Source organism: Mesoplodon mirus, assembly GCF_964341445.2.
Source record: "Mesoplodon mirus genome assembly, chromosome: 5".
Lineage (NCBI taxonomy): Eukaryota > Metazoa > Chordata > Mammalia > Artiodactyla > Ziphiidae > Mesoplodon > Mesoplodon mirus.
Window position 1 is genome coordinate 81,054,350 of NC_138980.1, and position 15,170 is coordinate 81,069,519.

The 15,170-nt window shown below is 44.2% G+C and overlaps 1 protein-coding gene across 4 annotated transcripts in view; it reads left to right on the plus strand.

Annotated features, from left to right (window-relative positions):
- The window catches only part of ZNF608 (zinc finger protein 608), a 111,406-nt gene that overhangs the window by 35,106 nt on the left and 61,130 nt on the right, over positions 1-15,170 (plus strand). The gene's annotated exons all lie outside the window — the stretch shown is intronic.

Sequence of the window (15,170 nt, forward strand, 5' to 3'; positions counted from 1 at the left end):
TATGTTAATATTAAAAATAATTGGAATATTTTAAAGATTTTTTATACCATATTTAAATAATTTTTTAAAAGCAGTGTATGTATATTATCTGTGAGTTTTATGAAGCTTATTACCATTATGGCAAAAATAAGTATGTGCTTTTTAATTTTAAAAAGATACCAGTTCTTCTTGACTGATGATTTAAATCATAATTCAAATCAACTAGATTTAAATTTAGCTTAGTCTAATGCTAACTCTCTTTGCAGGTGTTTAGCAACTGACTGGAATTTACTGTACTATTAAGGGATAGAGTACTAGAAATATACATTTTAATATAAATATGGAAGGTTCCATCGCCCACAGGGTGCTTATTGTTTGGTATTCATGTATAGAATATGTCTTCCATCATTTGCTTTGTTTTTGGGGATGCATCATACAAGAATTTCTTATTCATTGGTTACATATCCACTAAAAAGTGTGGCTACCTGTTTATTTTGGAGTCGATCTCTTATGGTTCTATGTGAACAGGATTTAGAGTACGTATTCTTTGGTAGGTATGAGGTTGAGTGACTTGCCCCTAAAAATTAGTCTTAGTCATTTGTTGTAGCCATCTAAAATGTATCCTGAAATAAGACACATGGTAAAATTAAATATTCTGGAAATACGGATGCTAAGATAGTGTGACCCTGTCTCCCACCCCCTGCTAGCCTTCATTCCTTTTCAACACCAGAGAGTAACTAACTGGATTAGTGAGTGTGATAGTATACTTTTTAAAACTTATATTTGTGCTTTCTTTTGAGACCGTTTTCAGTTTAGTTTGATTCTTGAAGTACCCCCTATGAAATAGCTAAGGCAAACATTCTTAATGCCATTTTGTGGATGCTAATCCTGATTTCATTATTAGACTTAAGATTCCTCCCAGGACACCAGTTTCTGGAAGAGGAAAAATCATTGTTCCTCCCAAATCAAATCAAATCATATACCTGATTCTAAGTAACTGTAAATGTTTGACTATAGATTTATCTCCAGATATTTTGAAAAACCTTCCTCTGGTTTCCAGAGACCATAGGAGCAGGTTTTTAATGTGTTGGTTTAGCCATGTGACACACTGAATAAGTTCTGAAAACATTGCTTTTGTGGTTTTGGTGGAAACTGTGTGTGGGTGACAGGGGCCACTCATGTTGTCTGAGCGCTTACTACAGGATGGGGATGATAAGGGCTTGATTTGGGTGATCTCATTTCATGTGTACATTACATTAATTACACGTTGGTAACGTTACACACTGCGATCCCCACTTTATAGGTGAGGAAACTGAGGCTTAGCAGAGTTAAGTGAAATTGTAAGATGGTGCAGCTAGTACGTAAATGATCTGAGAGTCAAACACAGAGACATTTGTGACACACACGCTCTTACTCAGTTTAGAAGCGTTAGTGGGACACTTGGCGTGAGACGTTGACCTGTCCGTCGTGATACTCTGTGAGAAGTGGCTTCTGGAACTGATGATCCTAGTTGTCCCATTTATGGCTAGACTTCTGGATGAAAGAACCCAAGTTTTGGGGATTGCTTGATTCATTTCTAGCTCCCAGCCAAATGTGTTTGAGAACCATAATTTCATCTCATTCACTGGCTTAAGAGAAAATTAAGATAAAATATCCTGGTTTTCAAGATGAAAAATGTGACCAAAAACACATTGCAGTTACACAGGATTCTTAAGATTCCTCTACTGGAATAGAGAGGTCTAATTTATCAACAGTGTTGTGATTTCAAAAAACTTGACTTGGTGTGTAAGCTCTGTGCAGGGAGGGATCTTGGCTGTCTTGGTTATCGTTATGTTAGTGCCAAGCTGTCATAATAAAGAGATGTTCAATAAATATTTATTGAGTTTTTAAAGTCATGACTGCTTAAGTTAGAATTGAAGTATACCTCCTGTGTCTCTTTTGTGGGTTATGACTCCTGATTTTTGATGGGAAAGCTAAGCATAGTAGTATATTAAATTTTTTTTTCTTTTTCCCTCCTTCAGAAATGAATCTATGTGCTTACTCCTTATTCCTATACTTCTTCCTGCTTCCCTTTTTCCCTTCCTTCCTGCTCTTTTCCAGCACCCCCCATCTCATCCCTTTTCCCTCTCCCTGGTAACATTCATTGGAGTCCACCGGTGAACCTAAGTGAGCTATTGAATGGACCCAAGTTTCCCATTAACCTAGAGCAGGGGCCAGCCAACTTTTTCTGTAAAGGGCGCATAGTACCTGTTTTAACCATGTGGGCCCAGATGCAAAATCATGGATAATATGTAGGTCCTTACATGATGAGGGAAGGAAACAATCTCTACAGATTTTTTTTAATTGATGAAAATTAAAATCGAATGATAGTAATTGAGTACAATTGTTTGTAATACAGGTCTACTAATGAGAAGAATGGAATCCTCTTTTTATGGGGTGGGTGATAACATTTCACTTCATATGGGTTCAAAGTTAGTGGTCGTTATCATTACATTGATTGTAACATTTCATTTGTAAAAAACATGCTTAGCTCACGAGCTGTACAAAAAATTTGGCCCAGTGGCCTTTGTTCGCTGCCCCTTGAACTAGACTGTGGACTAAAGACATCCCAAGCAGGGTACACTGTTCCTGATATTCTTCCTCTGTAAAGGATCGTTGCCTGGAGACTGGCAAGGCAGGGTGTTCACATTGGGGGAACTGGGACTTGCAGGCTGGGAGCAGGAATGTAGGGAACGAGGGGACGTGTTTTTAAAGGTACCAGAGTAGGAAGATAGAAGGGAAGGCGAGCGAGTTTATCTCTATTTAGGGTCTGGCGCTGATTCTCAAGGGGAGGTGCCTTGGACCCTTCAGGACATCGTTTGGGGAAGGGCAGGATCAGGTGGGGGCAGTCTGAAAAAGCATATTCACAACACCCGCCGGTTTTGTGATACAGCCTCCTGAAGTGAAGGTCTCGTCATCATCTTGGCCGCCAGTGACACAAAGAGATGGTGGCAGGAGCTGGCATTTGGGGATGAAGTCTGGGTTCTCGCAGATCAAGTCATCTGATCTGCAGTCATGGTGGCTGCAGTCATGGTGCTGAGTCATTATTTCTTCACCTGGATTGAAACAGAAGGTTCCAGAGAGGTATAGGGCCGACACTGTGGGGCTGCCAGCGGCTGTTAGGGTGAATTTAAGGGCTCACTATTAAAAAGGTAGCAGTCTTGTTCTTCTGGTAGATGGGGGGGGGCCCAAGCCAGCTCCCCAAGGGTGGGCACTGTCTCCCCTTGACTACTCTTTGATGTCGGCCACCAGACCTCCGAGACCATGGTGACCTTGGACCCTCTCTTCTTTGGTTTTGGTCACTCAGCTCCTCCCCTGGTTTGCTGTGACCTCAACAGACACGCCGCCTGCTCTCTTGCTGCCCCATCAGTGTTGGGGCCTGCAGGGTTCTGGCCCTTCTCTTCGTACTTTTCACATTTCCCCGGAGCCATCTCGTCCTCTCTGCTGGCTTCACTGCTTTCTCTCTGCCAGTGACTCCTCTCTAGTCTAGATAATTCTCTTGAGCTCCGCACGGTTCTGTCCATCTGCGTGATAGACATCGCCCCTCCACCCTCCGCCCATCCTCCCCACCCCAGGGAATGACGCCCTGAGCCCCTGAAACAGAAACCTGGCACTGGTCCTCGAGCCTCCCCACTTCCCCACCTTGCAGAGCATGGCCTCTCCCCCGACCCTCACCACGGCCGCACCCTCTTCCGTGGGTGACTCTAGTAGCTTCCTAACTGTCCTCCTTTTCTGCAGTTTCAACCCCCTCACACAGCTTCCTTTTTACCACGGAAACTATCCATCCTCCCATGGCCCCGCTTTCATATGCTCACCGCTCTCTGCTAACTTGGCAGTCACCCCCCAAATTCTTATCCTGACCTGAGCTCTTCATGAGCTGTCTGTTTCCCCATCCTTAATGTTCCATCTTTTTCCTGACCCCCTAAGCCCCTTAACTGACTGTGCCGTCCAGCATGGCTCAGCTCTGCCCACACCTCCCGCCCTTCCCCAGGCTCAGTCCTGCAATTCCTTCAGATCCGCCTTGAACACTCCCTGCCCCACCCCTTGGTGCTCCCACAGTGCCCTGGGCCTGACTGACCACCGCAGCCCTGACCCTACACTGCTCTACAGCCACTGTTGGTCTCCCCAGCATCCTCGGGACCCTCTAGGGCTCACGGAGCAATGCTTGGTACGTGGTGGCACTTGGCCACCAAGATGAGGGAACGACTTCCCCAATGGTGAGGGGGCTTTAATCAGCAGCCCTTGTAAAGAGGAGGACACAGGGTCAATACACCATCTCCCATCACACACACTAGGTCCCACGCAGTAACACGTTGGCTTGTTGATTTCAGGACCTCTGCACAAGGAGTTGAAATCGTCTTAATCACGTGCCTTCTCCCTTCTGCACTAGCATTTGTTTCCTTTTATTCTAAAGGGGAATGGCTTAGCATCTTTTTTATTAAAAACTAGTTTTTAAAAGAATTATGAAAGTAGTACATATTCATGTTAAAATTCATGCAAGCACAGAAGGCTATAAAATGAAAATCGATCCCTCCCCATTGCCCCGCATTTTTCTTTCCCCCTGCACCTGACATTTATTTATTGATTGATTTTTGCTGTGTTGGGTCTTCGTTTCTGTGCGAGGGCTTTCTCTAGTTGTGGCAAGCGGGGGCCACTGTTCACCGCGGTGCGCGGACCTCTCACTATCGCGGCCTCTCTTGTTGCGGAGCACAGGCTCCAGACGCGCAGGCTCAGTAGTTGTGGCTCACGGGCCTAGTTGTTCCGCGGCATGTGGGATCCTCCCAGACCAGGGCTCAAACCCGTGTCCCCTGCATTAGCAGGCAGATTCTCAACCACTGCACCACCAGGGAAGCCCCTGCCCCGCATTTTTTTATACGGATTAAATTTCTAGAAGGATGCATAAGAAACTGTTAGAAGAGAGGATCTCCCTGGAGAATGACCTGTTGACTTTTAAAGTCTGACTTTTCCCTCTGTTCTCAGGAGGGAAAACAGAATTCTGGGCCTGTGGGCAGCTTTTTTATCAGGGTTTGGGAGGGTTCTGTGAGAAGAGAACTTTAAAAGTTTAAGTAATGGTACAAAGCTTGGTAGAGGGCATGGCAGCCCTCAGTGGGATAGCCTGTGGTCTCTTCTTTTGCTCCTGACCTTGCAAGGTAACTTACCTCTTAAGACTTTAGTTTCCTTAGTTTATAAAATCAGATGAGAAAGGCCACTCTTGCCTTTCGGTAGAGCTGAAATAAGAATGAAAGTAAAAAAACCGAAAAAAATCCAAAAAAGGTTAAAAAAAAAAAATAGAGTGAGTGTCTCCAGGGTGTCCTTGAAGACAGGTATGGAGGTGGCTGGGGGAGCTTCGTGATTTTCTTTCGTTCTGTAATCGTCCATCTCTGTGATGAACTATGGAGAGCTTTACTTAGTTGTTTGATTTGATATGAAATTAAAATTTCAAAGCTTGCATTAAGAGAGTGATGCATGTTTTGAATCAGTGTTTGGAAGTTATGGAAGGATGAGGGATAAGATGTTGATGCTGACTGAGCATCTTAGACCTGAATTTATGTGAGCAGCGTTTAGGTTTTGCAGGGAGGGAACGGTACCAAGATAGTATGCTGGGCAGGATGTCACAACTGCCTCCTTCTGTGGTTGGCCCACCCTCCTGTGGAAAGCGGGGCTTTAACCCTTTCCAAAGTGCCGTCTTAGTTCCCATAAGGTGTGACTCAGGCACTTCCTTGTTTGAACTTGTTATGACCAGCATGTATTGTGTCTATAATTTAAATGTCTAAAATATGCGTTGAAAATACTCCTTTTAGGTGGTTGTAGGTGAGATTCTCTACTATAAAGAAAAGAAGTGCTGTTAGTTGAGAGGATTAGGAATAAGGTGATTTTTCTTTTTTTCCCCAAATAGCCTTTTCTTTCCTTCTTTTCCCTTCCTTTTTCCCTTCTTTAAATCATATCTGTGTCCAGAGATGGTTGAGGATGATAGGCCTCCAACCTTTCCCTAATTTCAAGGGGAAATTGGGGTCATGCAAAGACAAGCAGTACATTGATGGACAGTATCTATGAAGATACCCAGTAGTCAGGGATTTTGAAATTGATTTGCTTGCTGATACAGGTGCACCCACGTGAAGCAAAATGCAGAGTTAAACATTCAGAGTGTTACCTCCGGGCCTCCTTTTTTAAAAGTTTCACTGTTAGGATTGGGGGCCAGATCTAATTGAAAGAAATGGGATTTGTGTGGAACTCTTCAGGAGTTTAACTTTATACAAAGTAAATAGACTTGTGAAAAGGATTAATCCAAGAAGACAGAGACTTTTTAAAATAGCTTTACCACTGCCTCCTTTCTTTGTGTGTGTGTGTGTGTGTGTGTGTGTGTGTGTGTGTGTAAGTGTCTTTGGAAATAGGCAGGATGTGAGGAAATCAGAGAACCCTTACGAACAAGATAGGAAAACACTGATCATTTCCTGCTGTTTAAAGCATGCCCAGCTTGCTGAGCAGTGGAAGATGTCACCGACACTTTTTCTTTTTCTTGGTACGCGTGCGTGCCTCTCACTGTTGTGGCCCCTCCCGTTGCGGAGCACAGGCTCCGGACGCGCAGGCCCAGCGGCCATGGCTCACGGGCCCAGCCGCTCTGCGGCATGTGGGATCCTCCAGGACCAGGGCACGAACCCGTGTCCCCCGCATCGGCAGGTTGACTCTCAACCACTGCGCCACCAGGGAAGCCCTCACCGACACTTTTAAAACAGGTGAAGAATCTGTCGCTCAGCAATAGGACAGATTTTTTTTTTTGCAAAGAACACAGATGAGGCTAAGTATGTGACAACTGCTGTGGAAAGTGCCTGAGGCTGAGTCCCCGTGTCCCCTCCACCTCCACTGGCAGCACTTTCCTGTGGAACTCAGCACAGCTGATGGAGGGCCTTCTAGGGGAGAATTTGGTTTGGCTTCAAAACAGCAATCAAAGAACTTAAGACACTGAGTCTGGAGTAGTTGAATTACACTCTGTCTTTCCATACTCAGTACCTTCTCTTTTGCTTTGAAAAATTGTCATGGCTAGAGAATGAAGTTAAGGATCGTCACTGTGGTTTAAAATATATTTTACACCTGTGGCTGGCCCATGTGTGCCTCTGCCTTGTGACCTACACGTATGGAGTCACTTCTGGAGTGACACGCTAACAGTCAGCAACCTTCCCTTGACCACCACCCCCAAGCAGCGCCACAGAGACCCTGGGTTGGCATTCTGCGATTTCAGCGTGGCTGGGGTCCTGGTTGGAAAAGAAAGCATCCGTCTTGGCCCCAACTGGCCTTGGGGCCAGAGCCCTGTTTCAGCCCCAGGCTGAGTCCTACCCGTTCAACGGAGAAGCTTTTAAAAGCACTTGAACAGCTAAAAAGTACTTTGGCTTTTTATTTGGGGTGGTCTCTGGTCTTTATACCTGGGGATGAGAAAATGAAAATAATGGTACGATGATTCCCAGTCATTGTACATAGCTGTTGCTTTTGGAGTCGGATGATTTAAAACAACAACAACAGCAAAACAAAACCTGAAGCAGCCGCATAGCGCAGGGAGATCAGCTGGGTGCGTTGTGACCACCTAGAGGGGCGGGATAGGGAGGGTGGGAGGGAGAGGCAAGAGGGAAGAGATATGGGGATATATGTATATGTATAGCTGATGCATTTTGTTGTACAGCAGAAACTAACACCCCATTGGAAAGCAATGATACTCCAATAAAGATGTTTAAAAGCAAAACCAAGCCAAACCTGAGCTTTGGTTTCTGCGAGGTTTTTAGTCGAAGTTTCTGGAGGGATGGCAGTATTTGCTTGGACACAACGAGATGCACCATTCTGAACTAGGTGTTGAGAAAAGTGATCAGATGCGTGCCTTCTAACATGCAGAAAAGGGTCAGAAATTACCTGGGGAGGTAGGTTTCAAACATCTTGTGTTCTCTTTTACATTGAGAAGAGTTTCTTTTGCCGTTTGACCAACGTGGGTTCAAATTCTGGCTCAGCCACTGACCCTAAGTGACCTTTTAAGTTTAAGTTTCTTATTCCTCATCTGTAAGGTACTTTCAGTCATAGCCTGTGAGGACTGAATGGGAGAATGCACAGTATAATCCCTCCTGTGTTATATGTATTAAACAGTAGCTACTGATGTCGTTAGTGGTTTTACAAGAAAGCTCATGGACTTGGAAATCAGAGAGGTTTGGCCTTGAATTTCAGCTCTTTGGGTAAGTTGTCCATCCTCCAAGATCTTCAATTTCTGCTTCTATAAAATGGAGACATAATGAGTGTCAAAGGAGATAGACAACATATGGGGGCCTGGTGCACAGTCGGCCCTTAGTAAGAGTTTGCCCCTGTTGTGTGGCAGCAAGTTGTAGAGCATGCGTTGCCCTGATCACAGTTCTAGAAGGAAAAGTCTTCACTACATGTAGGAAAGATAGACTTAGGAATGACAGAAATACAATTGTTACAGTTGTGTCCGACAGGGATGGAAATTTACCCTTGATGAATCATTTTGGGGAAAAGATTGGTGCATAAGGAAACCATTTTTTAAGCTCCCTTGCTCTACTCATGAAGCAGTGATGTCAGGCAGAAAGGGTAGTTAAAATGCAAAGTGATAGACTGCGCCAGTGGTCACCTTTAAAGAGCTGTGATTTCCCCTACACGAAGTGCAGTTTCTGTCTAATGCTTTTTAAATTAAAGAGGTGACTGTGGGCAATCTCATAAAACAGCCAAATTCCAGGATATGGAGAAAATGTGAGCATTAAGTAATTGTGCCCTGGCGCGCTCATAGAAGGTAAAAATATTGACTGAGCAAAATAATAAAACACCACTCCCGCTCTGGTTGTTGGTGACCTGAACATCCCAGGATTGAGGGGTTAAGAGCAAGATGAGCATGGAGATTTGTGGCAACAGATGGCAGAAACCTGGGCAGGCTCCCCAGTGGGGGTTCAGACCTGCCCTGGGGTGTGGGAGGGAATCTTTCCTTGAGGCTTGCCCGTCTCCAGGCTGTGAACTTCCTTCCCCTCTTCCTGGCAGCGCTAGCCCTCCCCGCAGCAGAGCCACCTGACTGTCCCTTTGTTGGGTCTGAGCGGAGCCGGAGTGCCTGGAGCACCCCCAGCCCTGCCCACCCCTCCTCACTTGCTGTCAGTTTGTGGGTCCTGGAAACCCATCACCGGCTGCCACAGTCCGTGCTCGCGTGATGCAAAGCTGCTGCTGCCACTCACGCTCCAGCTTTGCAGCCTTCCTTGCTCATCGGCGCTCAGGAAGCTCTTGAAATAAGGTGAACAGAGAAAATATTGCCAGAATCTCTCTGCGGATTTTTTTCCCCCAGTCCTCTGATTACACACCCTAAGTGCCGCTATCTGTGTAAATAACCTTTTCTTCCCCACCTCCCTCTCCCCTCTCTGCTCCCCTACTTCCATACTCTTAGGCTCTCTCGAGTGATAAATAGCCGGGCTACTGCTCAGCGTGCACCAACACCTGGGAATAATCATGCAAAAATAACAGTGAGAGACTGCCGCGCGTCTGTTCTTGACATTAACTTTCCTCAGTTTGACAGGCTGCCACCACCAGCTGTTAGACTTATGGGTCTTTCTTTTTTTTTTTTTTTTTTCCCCCCACTGGAGATGGCTGCTTTCCTGCTTTCCTCTTTTGGGCTCTAGCAGGTTACATCAGTGTCCCGTCAAGATAACAGAAAAGAGCTTTGACAAAGGAACCATTGCTACAACCGGCCAGTTCTCTCTTCTGCTCTTTTATTCCATTTATTGGTAGTATTTGACTAATAATTCCCCACCAATGTTTAAATGGAATATCTGATGATTACTATTTTAGGGTACTTCCCTCCAGAAAGGTATTTATAACTGCCTCTCTTGAATTGCCTTTGAACGTGGCAAATCCTAGCATTTGGCTTTAAAGGGCCAAACCACCTATTGTTTTCTTTTCAGTTCAGGTCTCAAGTATATTTGTAATAATAATAATCATATTGACTATGGCAATAGCTTTTATTTATTGAGGGCTATTCCGTACTGGGCCCTGGGCTAATGTTGTTTGAATGATCTCAGGTAGTAGTCACCTTAGCAGCCAAGTGGTATTTACATTTTACAGATGAAGCCACTGGGTCCCAGACAGATCAAGCAACTTGCCAAAGGTGCTGAAAGGTTGAGATGGATTCCAACTCCAGAGACTGATCCCTGCCCCGCACTGTCTTCTACATGCTGTTTTTTGCGCTCAGGCCACCATGGACAGCCCCTTGGATGAGGTTCTGCAGCGACACTTGTAATTTTGCTGGATTTGTATGTTGATTTCTGCTACAGTCTTGCCCACTCTTGTTTTGCTAGCGGCGCCTGACACACAGCAGGTGTGTTAGTAGTTATTTATTGGGTGGACATGTGATCGAGTTGAGGTGAATAAAAGACTTTGCGGGGAGCAGTGCACAAAAAAAGAGGTACAGCTACAGACGAGTAGCAGGAGATTTTCTAGAAGTATAGGACTCATCAGGGCCTGCTATAAAGTGGGGCTGGATTAAGCCGGTGCACGGCTGCCAGATGCCAGTGTATGAAAGGAGCAGTATTTCCTCAGGCTGAGCTTCTCAGGGTTAAGCCCTTTTTCTTATACTTTTAACACACTTTAACCGCCCTTAACCATGCATTTGGAGAGGATTATAGATTTATGTTAAACATAGTAGGATATAAAAAGGAGCTTTGTAAGAGTGGATGCAGGGTTAGAGAACTGTAATATCAGACCAGGGACTTCCTTTTTTCTTTTTCAAAGTCATTGTTTACTGAGCTAAGCACCGTGCAGAGCTTTCACTGGGCATGAATTATCTCATTGCGTCTTCACCACGACCCTGTGCAGGTTATTGTTATTCTTATTCCCATTTCTTAGGTCCAGACACTGAGCCTTAGAGTAGCCAGGTCATTTGCTCAGGATCCCACGCAAGCAAGTACCACCAGGGTCAGGATTTGAATCCAGCACAACCCGAGGTTTATCACTACCCAAGTCCAAGTGTATGTTGCTTCCTCCCCGGATGCCCTCATGGGAACTGTTGGTACTCTCTGTCTTAAGGAGCCTCACTGGGTGAAGAAATTACGTTTCAGTGTATGATCAGTGAGTGACTGAGAAATCAGGGTGCAGTGGAGTTGACCTTTTGTATAAGGCAACAGTACCTGTTGAAGATCTTTCAAAATCCTGAGTTACATATGGTGTCATGTGACTGTGTATTAGCTACCGTGAGATACACAAGAGAACCAAAACCTTTTTTAGGGGAACTTCTCCCACTGGGGGTGTTAGCTGGTAGAAAGAAATGGCCGCACTCTGAATTATTTCCCTTTCACCCCTCTTTTGTCTCTAGTGTTAGTGTATGTTGAACCCGTTCTGTGAAGGTCCTGCTTGGAGGATGCTGCTCTTTTATGCTTACCTGGGCTGCCCCTAGAGATGCTTAATTACCCTTGCACACAAACAGATATGGGCCACGGTTTTGTCTACAATGAGTAAGTTGGGTTAGATGAACTTCTACCGCCAACGTTCTGCGTTCGTCTCGGAAAAGCTGGAAACGCCAACTCACTGCTTGTGCCGGGGTAGGTCACTGCAGGCTGAGGGAAGCTCAGCCCTGTCAGTTGATGCCACGAGGAAGGTGGGCCGAGCATAGCACGTGAGCCAGTTATTTTGTTACGAGATCGTGGAAATTCAGACTTTTCCCTAATTTTTTGTGTTGGTCAACAAATGAAAAGGTTTTTAAAAGTAGCATACCTGCCAAATAAAACCTGCCTCTGGGAGTAGCTATCATTCCCCACCCCTTTTCCAGTTGGTGAGCTCTGGGGAAGAGGGACCCCCAGTAGACAACATGGGAGGTCTTTGTTCTCCACTCCAAATCCTGAAATCTCAAGGGAGAAAAGTTCCCTTTTCTACTCTCACTGATAATTATGATCGGGAATGGGAGTTTTGAGCTACATGGAGGAAGTGAGTACAGTGGAAAAACTAAGAGAAGTTCACTTGTGCGAGTCAAAGAGTTGAACCTTTAAAACTATACTACCTATTGAGTTCTCCTATCAAGTTTAAGAGTTTTAGACTATTATCACATTGGGGGGCTGTTTATGGTTAAGTTCATATTTATAGTCAAACTTCTCTGAATCTTACTTTTCTCATTTTAAAACAAGCATGCGGGGCTTCCCTGGTGGCGCAGTGGTTGAGAGCCCGCCTGCTGACGCAGGGGACACGGGTTCGTGCTCCGGTCCGGGAAGATCCCACATGCCGTGAGCCATGGCCGCTGAGCCTGCGTGTCCGGAGCCTGTGCTCCACAACGGGAGAGGCCACAACAGTGAGAGGCCCGCGTACTGCAAAAAAAAAAAAAAAAAAAAAAAAAAAAAAGTAAATAAAAAAAAACAAGCATGCGGGCTTCCCTGGTGGCGCAGTGGTTGAGAGTCCGCCTGCCGATGCAGGGGACGCGGGTTCGTGCCCTGGTCTGGGAAGATCCCACATGCCGCGGAGCGGCTGGGCCCGTGAGCCGTGGCCGCTGAGCCTGCGCATCTGGAGCCTGTGCTCCGCAACGGGAGAGGCCACAACAGTGAGAGGCCCGCGTACCGCAAAAAAACAAAAAACAATCAAACAAACAAACAAAAAAAACCAAGCATGCACAGGGCTCCAAGGTCCCTTCTTTAAATGTCATCAACTGAACTGTTTTCATTGCATTTGAATTGTGTTAATGGAAATAAGCACAGTTAACTTGCTGGTAGGCCCAGGATACCATGGTCTCTCCCATCAAGCTTCTAGTCTCTTTAGAAGCTTCATCTTTGAAATTACATAAATATCCCAAATAAGTATGTGAGTGTGTGTGTATCTCTATACAAATATATTCATAAGCAGACTTATACTGAAATAGGGATTTGGTCTAGAAATTCTGTTTTGAGAGGATTCGTCATCACTATTAGAAGGCCAAAGAATACATTTTCCAGTTGAGGAACATGGGCCTCGGTGAGGTTAAATGATTCTCCCAAGTCACAAGCTTAATTAATGTGGGAGGTGGAACCGAAGTCCTGGTGTCAGCACACCCTGTCCCTATAACTTCTGTTGTACATGTTGCCCCAAGGTATCCTGAAATTGAAAATTAGAGAGTTGGTGCTCTCTGAGACTCCTCACCTCTTTTATTTTATTCCAGTTTCTTGTTTATCTAACTGAAGCTATATTTGTTCTCTTGGAATTAATGTACACTGTCGATCAAGGATATAAAGGATATCTTGAGAATATTGTTCCATTTTGTCTTTTCAGTTTACATGTGTAGCACCAAATTACAGTTTACAACTAACTGTACAGATGAAGAGGTTGTTGGGAATCATGCACAAAAAAAAATGTGCAGTATAGCTGGTTTATAATTTTCCTTGGTCTTTTTTTTTCCTTTTTTAAATTCTAGAAAGTGATTTCAATCTCATGCAATCTTTTAGTTGAAATAAAGACTACAACGTTGCATTGGCTCCCCCTGCCCTCCTTAAATTTTCTTCCTCAGAACCCCTTTCTTCATTTGTCAGCCCAGTTTTAAAATAGGAACTATCAGTGTGAACTTTGATCCATGTTAAGCTGCATTTACACAAAAGCATAAATCACCAGATCTGGGGTTTGGGGCTGTTAAATGCTTTCCTTTCTTGGGATCTGTGATCAAGAAGGAAGAACAATAAAAAGCATGGAGCAAAAGGAGTTTTATGGCAGCTTCGAGAGCAGGAAATTAAGTTTCTTTAGTGTGCAGTTGGATGAAGGGCTGTTCTATTGCATCTTGGATCACTCAGGCATGTGAACGTCGCTGTATCATTTTAGTGAAATGCAAACTGTAGAAATAGTTCCTACAGTCATATGAACAAGGAACCCACCCAGATGACTGCTTCAGCTGTTTATCTAGGAGCACACTTCCTCATATGACTTCTCTTGAAATACACTCTTTTTGTGTGTGTGGTTTTTTTTTTTTTTTGACGAACAAAGACTATATAATATTATGTCTGTAGCCAGACGTGGATTTCTCACAAACGTTAACTGAGAATATATAAACAGACGAAGATGGCATTTTACCAGAACAACCTTCTCTGTGTCCTTTTTACACATCTAATTTGTTAGCCCAACTGATAAAACACATACGGTATCATCTCTTGTGTGTAGGTGGTGTCTCTGTGCAGCCTGAGGACATAGGTGATCTGGAATCCTGGTGCAGACGTGCTGTGTGTTTGGCTCTTTCACATTTGATAACCTGTCAGCAGGGCCAAAGCTACTCCGTAGCAGTCACAACAATGGTTAAATGGGCGGAAGGAATGAATGAGTCTGTTGACCGTCTACCTACTTAGTACATGCATAGTCTTTGGTTTCATTATGGCCTGACTCCTAAACTTTTTGTGGTGAAGGACTCCTTTGCTTGCTCTCCTCAGGATCGGGGTGCAAAGGAATTATTGTACCACAGGATCTTGTTTTGGCTGTCATTTCTCTTTTCGGACATAGAGAGGGCTGCTGAGTCTTGGTCCAACTCATCAGGAATCTTTGTTGAACCACTAAAGGATTTGTGCATTGGAGAAACTCAGATTCTGTTGAGCACACATGTTTATTTCTCCATTTTTATGAATTCTGCCAAACTTTGCAGTAGAACACTTAGTTAAAAGTTGATGCTTAATACATGCTAATAATATCCAGTTTCTGTGTTTCAGTGTGTATAATCAAATTTATGTATTTTATATATTTGGCAGAGTAGTTCATCTATTTTAGTAGTGACTTAATTCATTATGGTTTATAAAATACTTTGAAAACAATTTTAGTCCATCTCCTGTACTTGAATGGCCAGTGATGCCTATATAGGTATTTATTAGAGTTTCTCCTTTGGAAAATACTGTAGTGTTGAAAATACGACTTCACGACACGTGGGAAATAGCCTTCATTTGGCAAAGCATATTTCATTCACGTCTCTGGAGGCTGAAGGTTGTTAATTGGTGAATTTAGAAGGACCTTGAAGGCCTGTCTATAGCACAGGAAGCTAGAGCTCCAATGTTTACCTTGTGTGTCATGAAAAACGAAACTGCTTATTTCTATTCTGCTTTGTATTTTGGCACCATTAAAACACTCAAAGCGTATTATAATTGCAAATGGAATTTGGAATGGTGATGTGTTCTGGAAGTGATGTAAACATATTGCATTGAAAAGAG